Source organism: Leptonychotes weddellii, chromosome 5 (genome assembly GCF_054177405.1).
Source record: "Leptonychotes weddellii isolate Sample4059 chromosome 5, ASM5417740v2, whole genome shotgun sequence".
Classification (NCBI taxonomy): domain Eukaryota; kingdom Metazoa; phylum Chordata; class Mammalia; order Carnivora; family Phocidae; genus Leptonychotes; species Leptonychotes weddellii.
This window is the reverse complement of record NC_138373.1, coordinates 96,982,149-96,991,610: the sequence shown is the minus strand read 5'-3', so window position 1 is coordinate 96,991,610 and position 9,462 is coordinate 96,982,149.

Below are 9,462 nucleotides of genomic sequence, written 5' to 3'. Positions count from 1 at the left end.
GTTCGTCTCCCACTCCGATTTCCCCCCGTTCATTTTACCCTTCCTACTATCATCTTCTTTTTTTTTTTTTTTTTACATATAATGTATTATTTGTTTCAGAGGTACAGGTCTGTGATTCAACAGTCTTACACAATTCACAGCACTCACCATAGCACATACCCTCCCCCAATGTCTTTGAGTTATTCTTAACACAATTTAACAATGATACCTCTATCCATATCATATCTATATCTATATCCTTGTCCTATAAATGCACATGTATTCTTTTCACTCCTTCAATCTGACAACATTCTTAACAACATAAAATCTTCCATGGCTTCCAAGAGCAAATAAAGAAATTGTTTCTGAATGCATTAATTTTTGGGGGGCGAATCTTTATGATATAAACAGAGGAAACTTGAAATGGGATCAAGGGTTGGGGGATACCCCAGCTTTCTAGACCATACTCTAATATTAATAAATAGTGTAACATTAAACTTTAAGTGTGTTTGGTCAGCTGTAAAATAAGGGGTTTAAAATAAATAACTTCTAAGGTGCTTTTCAGCTCTAAAAGTTTATACATATAATTTGTGTCTGATATATTCATTGGCAGTTACTCTTTGTTATATAGATAAAGCTATTTAGTATTTAATGTGAGTAAAAAACACAGTTCTGTGTGAGAGTAATCACCTCTCTATTCTTCCACTTTTACTATACAGAAAGTGTTCAAATTAGCAAACAAAGCAAAGATAAGCTCCTCTCACAGTTTAATACCCAGTGTTTCATGGTTAAGACCTGAGTTTTTGACATGCTCTGCTCGTTTCTAGTGGTGGTGTCTCAAAACAAAGCCCGAGATCCGAACCTAAATATTGTGAAATGTAAAATGGATAGAAAAAAATTGCCTTGCTTATCTTCCTAACATAAAGATTATGAGGTCAAATGAGCTGTTTGTGAAAGTGTTTTGAATAGTAGAAAGTACTAAATTAGCTTCACCGCCTCATTTTAAATAGAGAAGATAGCTCTGAAAGTACTGTAGTGACTAGAAGGCAGGCTCTGGGTGGGGGGCGTCTAAACTCCAGCTCTGGTTATATATGCTCTGTGACATTGGAAAAAATCCCTCAGTCTTTCCAAATTTCATGGTAGCAGCTATAAATTTGAGATATTAATAGTATCTTTCTCATTTTGTTGCTGAAAATATTAATCTATAAAATATTGGTACTAGGTCATGCACTTAAGTTGTTTTTTTTTTTCCTTTAGATTTTTGTTTGGTAAAATACACATAATATTTACCACCTTAACCATTTTTTAAAAAATATACAGTTTAATGGTATTCAGTATATTCATATTTGTGCAACCATTGTTACCATCCATCTTCAGAACTCTCCATCTGGTAAAACCGAAACACTATCTGTTAAATAATAATGCCCTAATCAAGTTTCATCCATGTTGTAGCATATGTCAGAATATCCTTCCCTTTTTTAAGGCTAATTATATGTCATTTCATGAATATACCACATTGTGCTTATCCATTCATCTCTCGATGGGCACTTAGGTTACTTCCATGTTTTAGCTGTTGTGAGTGATGCTGCTGTGGACATGGGTGTACAAATATTTGAGACCCAGCGCTCATTTCTTTTGAGTGTATACCCAGAAATGGAATTGATGGATCATATGGTGGTTCTGGGTTTAATTTTTTGAGGAACCACCATACTCTTTTCCGTGGTGGTTGCACCATTTCATAATCCCACCAACAGTGCAAAAGGGATCCAATTTCTCTCCACCAACATTTATTTATTTTTGATAGTAGCCATAGTAATGAATATAAGGTGGTTTCTCATTGTGGTTTTGATTTGCATTTCCCTAATGATTAGTAATTTTGAGTATTTTTATGTGATTATTGGTCATTTTTATATCTTCTTTGGAGAAATGTCTATTCAAATACTTTGCCCATATTTCAATTAGGTTGTTTGCTTTTTGTTGTTGTTGAATTGTAGGAATTCTCTATATATTCTGGATATTAGTCCCTTATCAAAAACATGATTTGCAAATATTTTCTCCCACTGCATAGACTGCATCAGTGTTCATAAGATTATTGGTCTGCAGTTTTCTTATAGCATTATTGTTTGGCTTTAGTATCAGAGCAGTGTTGGCTTCAAAGGAGGAATTAGGAGTCAGGAAGTGCTCTCTCCTCAATTTTGGGGGGAAAGTTTAAGAAGGATTGGTGTTAGTTCTTCTCTAAATGTTTGGTGGAATCCAAAAAAGTCTTCAGGTCCAGGACTTTTCCTTGTTGAGTTGTGTTTGATTACTGATTCAATCTATTTACTAGTTATAAGTCTAATCAGGTTTTCTTTTTAATTAATTAATTAATTAATTAGATTTTATTATGGTAGTCACCATACATTACATCATTAGTTTTTGATGTAGTGTTCCATGATTCGTGGTTTGCATATGACACCCAGTGCTCCATGCAATACGTGCCCTCTTTAATACCCATCACCAGGCTAACCCATCACCCCACCCCACCCCCACAACTCTCAGTTTCTCAGAGTCCATAGTCTCTCATGGTTCGTCTCCCCCTCCGATTTCCCCCCCTTCATTTTTCCCTTCCTACTATCTTTTTTTTTTTTTTTAACATATAATGTATTATTTGTTTCAGGGGTCCAGGTCTGTGATTCATCAGTCTAACACAATTCACAGGGCTCACCATAGCACATACCCTCCCCAATGTCCATCACTCAGCCACCCCTTCCCTCCCACCCCCCACCACTCCAGCAACCCTCAGTTTGTTTCCTGAGATTAAGAGTCTCTTATGGTTTGTCTCCCTCTCTGATTTCATCTTGTTTCATTTTTTCCTCCCTTCCCCTATGCTCCTCTGTCTTGTTTCTTAAATTCCTCATATCAGTGAGATCATATGATGCTTGTCTTTCTAATCTAATCAGGTTTTCTAATCAGGTCTAATCAGGTTTTCTATATCTTTGTGACTCCGTCTTGATAAGGTTTTGTGTTTCCAAGAATTTGTTCACTTCATCTAGGTTATCCAAGTTGTTGGCACACAGTTGTTCATATTTTTCTCTTATAATCCTTTTTATTTCTATAGAATAGGTAGCAATGTGTCCATTTTCATTTCTAATTTTAGTAATTTGAGTCTTTTCTCTTTTTTTTCCCTTAATCTAGCTAAAAGTTTTCAATTTCATTGATATTTTTGAAGAACCACCTTTTGGCTTTATTGATTTTTCTCTGTTTTTCTATTACCTATTTCATGTATTGCTGCTTTGATCTTTATTTCATTCCTCCTGTTAGCTTTGATTTTAGTTTGTAGTTTTTCTAGTTTTGTAAGTTGTAAAGTTAGATTGTTGATCTTCTTTTTTAATGTAAGTGTTTTAGCTGTAAATTTCCCTCTTAGCACTACTTTTGCTACGTGCCATAAATTTTGGCATGTTTTATTTTCATTTTCATCTATCTCAAATTATTTTCTAATTTCTCTTGTGATTTCTTCTTTGTTCCATTGGTTGTTTAAGAGTATATTGTTTAATTTCCACAAATTTGTGTGTTTTCCAGTTTTATTTCTGTTATTGATTTCTAACTCCATCTCGTTGTAGTCAGAGAAGATACTCTGTATGGTATCTGTCTTCTAAAACCTATTAAGACTTAGTTTGTGGCCTAACACATTGTCCTTGCTGGAAAATGTCCCATGTGCACTTGAGAAGAATGTATATTCTGTAGTTATGTAGCATGTTCCATATATGTCTGTTATATCTAATTGGTTTATTGTGTTAAGTCCTCAAATATCTTTTGTCTAGTTTTTCTATCCATTATTGAGAGTTGAGTATTAAAATCTCCAGCTATTATTGTAGAAATGTTTATTTCTCCTTTCAGTTTTGCCAATATATGCTTTATGTATATCAATGGTCAATTATTAGGTGCATAAATGTTTCTGAATATTATATCTTGCTGTTGAAGCTCTTATTAATGTATAATGTCATTCTTTGTCTCATACACTTTTTTGATTTAAAATTCATTTTGTCTGATATTGGTATAGTCTCTCCTGTTCTTTTTTGATTACTGTTTTCATGAAATATCTTTTTCCATCATTTCACTTTCAACCTATTGGTGTCTTTGGAGCTAAAGTGAGTCTCCTGTAGATGGCAGTCAACATGAAAACAGGACAACATGTTTTTTTTAGTTATTCTTCCAACCTCAGTCTTTTGACTGGAGAGTTTAATCCACTTACATTTAGAGTAATTACTGATAAGGACTTCTTCTATTTGCTATTTTTTCTATATACCTCATAGCTTTTTTTTGTCCCTCATTTCCGGTATTACTGTTTTCTTTTGTATTCAGTTGATTTTTTTTTTTTTTGTAGTGGACATTTTAATTTTCTACTCATTTTCTTTTGCAATATTTTATAACTATTTTCTTTGAAGTTACTGTGAGGATTACATTTAACATCCTAAAGTTATAACAATCAATTTGAACTTATATCAGCTTAACTTCAAATAACATACAAAAACCTATTCTTTTACAGCTCCTTCCCACTACTTTCAGATACTGATGTCAGAAAATTATATCTATACATTGTGTGTCTTGAAACATAACCTGATAATTAGTTTTTATAATATAGTAGGCTCTTGAATCATGTAGAAAATAAGTGGAGTTACAAACCATTATTACAATAATACTAGCTTTTATAATATATCATTTATTTACCTTTACTGAAATCTTTATCTCTTCTTATGGCTTTGAATTACTAGCTAGTGTTCTTTATTTCAACCTTCAGGAGTCCTTTTAGCATTTTTTAAAATTTTTATTTATTTATTTTTTCGCAGGTCAGGTCTAATGGTAAGAGACTCCCTCAGCTTTCATTTATCTGGGAATGTCTTAATCTCCCTCACTTTAGAAGGGTAGTTTTGCCCAGATGTAAGATTCTTGGCTGACAATTTTTTGTTTTTGTTTTTTCTTTTAGCACTTTAGCATCAGCCCATTGCCTCTGACTTCCAAAGCTTCTGATGAAAAATCTGCTCATAATCTTATTGAGGATTATTGTACACTATGAATTGCTTCTCTCTTCTATTTTGATATTTCTCTTTGATTTTGGCTTTGAAAAGTTTGATTATAATGTGTGTCAGTGTGGATCTCTTTTATTTATTTTTTTTTTAAAGATTTTATTTATTTATTTGAGCCAGAGAGAATGAGAGAGAGAGAGAGCACATGAGAGGGGGGAGGGTCAGAGGGAGAAGCAGGCTCCCTGCCGAGCAGGGAGCCCGATGTGGGACTCGATCCTGGGACTCCAGGATCATGACCTGAGCCGAAGGCAGTCGCTTAACCAACTGAGCCACCCAGGCACCCAGTGTGGATCTCTTTTAATTCATCTGGGAGTTTATTGAGCTTCTTGGATGTTTTTGTTAATGTCTTTCATCAAATTTGGGAATTTTTCTGGCCCTTACTTCCTGGCCACTTTCTCTTCTCCTTCTCGGATTCCACAATCTATATGTTGGTCCACTTGATGGCATCCCACAGGTCCCTTAGGCTCTATTAATATTTTTTCATTCTTTTTTTCTTTGTTTTTCAGACTTAATAATTTTAATTGTCCTATCTTCAAGTTCATAGATTCTTCTGCCTAGTCAAATCTGCCATTGAATCCCTCCAGTGAATTTTGTATTTCATAAATTATATTTTTAAGTTCTAGAACTTCTTTTTTTCTAATCAGGTTTTTCTCTTTAATGACATTTCCACTTTGTTTATACATTGTTTTCTTGACTTTATGTCATCTTTTAGTTCTTTGAGCATTTTTTTTCTGAAGATTTTATTTATTTATTTGACAGAGAAAGAGAGAGCACAAGCAGGGCGTAGTGGCAGAGGGTGAGGGAGAAGCAGGCTCCCTGCTGAGCAGGGACATAGGGCTCGATCCCAGGACCCCAGGATCATGACCTGACGCCAAAGGCAGATGTTTAACCCACTGAGCCACCCAGGTACCCCTCTTTGAACATTTTTAAGACAACTATTCTAAAGTCTTTATCTAGTAGATCTATCATCTGGTCTTTTCAGGGGCAGTTTCATGGGTTTATTTTTTTCCTTTTAATGGTCCATACCATCCTATGTTTTTTGTATGTCTTTTTGTATGTCTTATGATTTTTTTGTTGAAAACTGGGCATTCAAATTATGTGATAATTCTGGTAATCAGATTCTCCTCTTTAACCAGGGTTTGTTATTTATTTTTTTCTGTTTTGATCTTGATTGACATAGGCTGTTTCTGTGCCAAGAATCAGCCTGGGTATAAATTTAAAGTCCTCTCAGGTCTTTTCTGAGTCTGTGCCTTTCCCTGAACATGCAGGTTAGCTTTGTAAATTCAAAAGCAGTTGTTTGTTGTTGTTGTTGTTGTGCTTTTTTGTTTTTTTGTTTTTTTTTTTACTGTCCTGCTCTTTAATATCTAGTTCCCAAAAGGAGAAAGGAACTGGCTTTTTAAATCTCCTGGAAATTGCTTTGCCTGAGGATGAAGGGCTTGAAACAATGGGTGTGTGTGTAAGGGTGTGGGCAACAATGGCGGGCTGCCTCTCTCTCTGTACCTCTGTGATCAGCAGCAGCTCATATACAAACATGTGTAGGGAGGTGGTGGGTGTGCTTCTTTGGTAACCTCAAGCCTCAGGGTAGTGGAAAGGCTTTTTGCTTTTTCATATGTTGTTTCCAGTTAGATCTCCATGGGCAATCTGACCTAAATCTGATGCTTTCATCTACTCAACACCACTACTTATATTCCTGATCTGTTCTAAATTAAGTACCACCCCTCACTTTGGAAATAATTGCCACAGTCCAGTTTGTAGATTAGATTTTTCAATATTGGTCTCACTTAGCACTTGCCATTTCTGTCCCTTCTGACTCTACGCTTTCCCCTATTCATCTGCTCTTTTCCCTTGCCTGATTTCTATTCCTTTTCAACATACCACATAATGAATGCAACAGTGTGACCTATTATAACACCATCTTAGAAGGTAATGCTGAGTGATTTCTCAGCAGCTTCATCAAACCTGGATGACAGAAAAAGATGATCTCAGTATGATGTCTGTTAAAGTGCCAGCCAAGCCAGAAGATAGTCAACTTTTTTTACACTAGCATAAAGACTACCTTTAGAGGGAGACACTTATCTATCCCATAAGTTAGTATTCATTTTTCCTTTTGGTTCTGTCTTTACATCATTTTATAAAAGGGGTCTTTTGAAGAAACCCTATTTTGCTTTGCACTAATAAAATATAAAATAATAATAATCTCTCTATATCTATGCCAGAGATTGCAGATACCAGGAAATGTGCCAACACTCTTCCATTTGGTACACCCAGTAAGCATTAATCATTCAAGACATTTCTACTAATCAGTCAGCTGTATCCTCAAAATTCTCCTTAGTATAGTTCCATGGGTAACCACTACCAATTTATCCCATTTGCCACATAATGGGATACCTCTCTGTTCTCTCTAAATAAGATGTAGCTAGCCAGGAGGAACTGAATTTTCCAGAGCCTAGCTTGTGGTCTAATTAGGGAGAGAAAAATTTCCCTAAGCCATTATGCATATATTTATAGAAACCAACTCTGGCCCAGACACTATGCTAAGAATGGTTGCGCAAATAGACCCAGTCCCTGCCATCACACAGTATGTAATTTGGTACATAGATTTTCAGAACCTTCTAATAACGTAAGTAGTAGAGAGATTTTTGCGTGTGCGTTTTCTTCTGCTTCCCTTTTGTTTTAGTTAGGACTGGCCATAAAAAAAAATATGAATCATTGTGTCTTTGGAGTATAAGGAGGGCAAATCCTAGACTTGGGGTTTTGGGTGAGATATGAGAGGAAGAAACTGAAAAGGAAAGTTGCACAGAATCTAGAACAAGGATAGTTTACCTTAAAATCTTGCCGGAGACAGACTCTGGAGGACAGTCATCATTTATTTTGGTGCACAGCCTCTAAACTAACTTTTCTATGTTAGAAAAGTAACTTTTCTAACATACATTTTTAAATACATTTAAAATAAATAAATAAAAGTTACTTTACCAGGTGGGCCATGTTTCCCTGTGTAGAGGCTGAAAATATCACATATTTGCTTTCCTGACCTTTCTTGCAGCTAAGATTCAGTCATATGACTCTTACTCTATCAATCAGAAGCACCATCTCTGATTTTAGTGAGAAGTTAGTGACTCCAGGAAGTGGACGCAGTGCAGAATCCAGATCAGTAACAGGTGGTGATGTTGGTGATGGCTACCATCAAGGCCCAGAGGCAGCAGTGGGAGCTCTCGTGGGAGCCTCCTGTATCAGTAGAGCAAGCTGAGGAGACCCGTGCATTGCTGTTATGTCAGTGAAACTTCAATACACCAACTATGGGAGTGATTTGGGCCATTTTTCCTGGCTCAACCAGATATACTTTCTTTTGTCTTGAATAAATCAGAATCAGTTTCTGAAGCAAGGAGGAACAAAACACAAAACGATTACTATGCAGGCCTACTTAGTATCAATCTGTTGCTAGAGATAGTTCTCTGAATAGTGGAGAGAGAGAGAGAGAGAGAGCTCTTTTTCTAATTCTAAGCTTATGTCAAATCATAATCCACCAAAATAGTTAAATTTATTTTCTTGGGCATCATGGTTTTCTTGAGTCTTTTAGATTTTTTCTTAAATAAAATTTGAGGATAGAGATAAGAGTTTCACAATTAGGCAAGATAAAAGGCCTGAGTCTCTGAAAGATTTTTAAAGTTAAAAATGCACGAGTCTTATTTAAAAATAAAAACCTGATATCCAACTGAAGATTTTTAGTGGGACATATCTGCTGCCAATCTTGTCTGTTCCAAGGATGGCTTTTCTACAGCTACATTTGAGGATGAGTATCAAATGTAAACACAATATAAATGTTCCTCTTGAAGTGCTACAATGTTAGTTATACTGTTACTACTGTTATCAAGAAGGTTATGGTTTCTCTTTATTGAGTTAAACATATATCTGACAATGGCAGAGCTCTATTTTATTGAGATTCTATTCTACGCACCTTAATAAGAAAGTCTGGGAAATGTCTAAACTATAATTAAATTTCAGAAGTAGACTGAAAACATGTCATTTATTCAACTATTCCCTCATTTAAGAAATATTGCTTACATACTTATTATGCTGTAGGTGCTATGTGAGTTTACTTTGGCCCTTACACTAGGTTATGTGACAGTCTGAGATCTCTGAATGGATCCCAGAGCAGAGAGAGCTGGGGAAGTAACCCTGCCACTTGGGCCATGTGATCCAACAAAATCTATAGTGTTGGAGGTATCAGTGGCGGGGGAAAATATGTGAATTTTGTAACAAGACTTAGTGGAAGAATCACAGTGCAAGGCCCTGAGGTTCTGGAGCAAGACTATGCCATCTGGAGAGAAGAATTGTATGCTTTTCAAAATCATTGGTATGCTGAAAACAATTATATTTCACTGTTCAAAAGCACTCTTCAGAGAGTTTGTTGTTAGGGTAT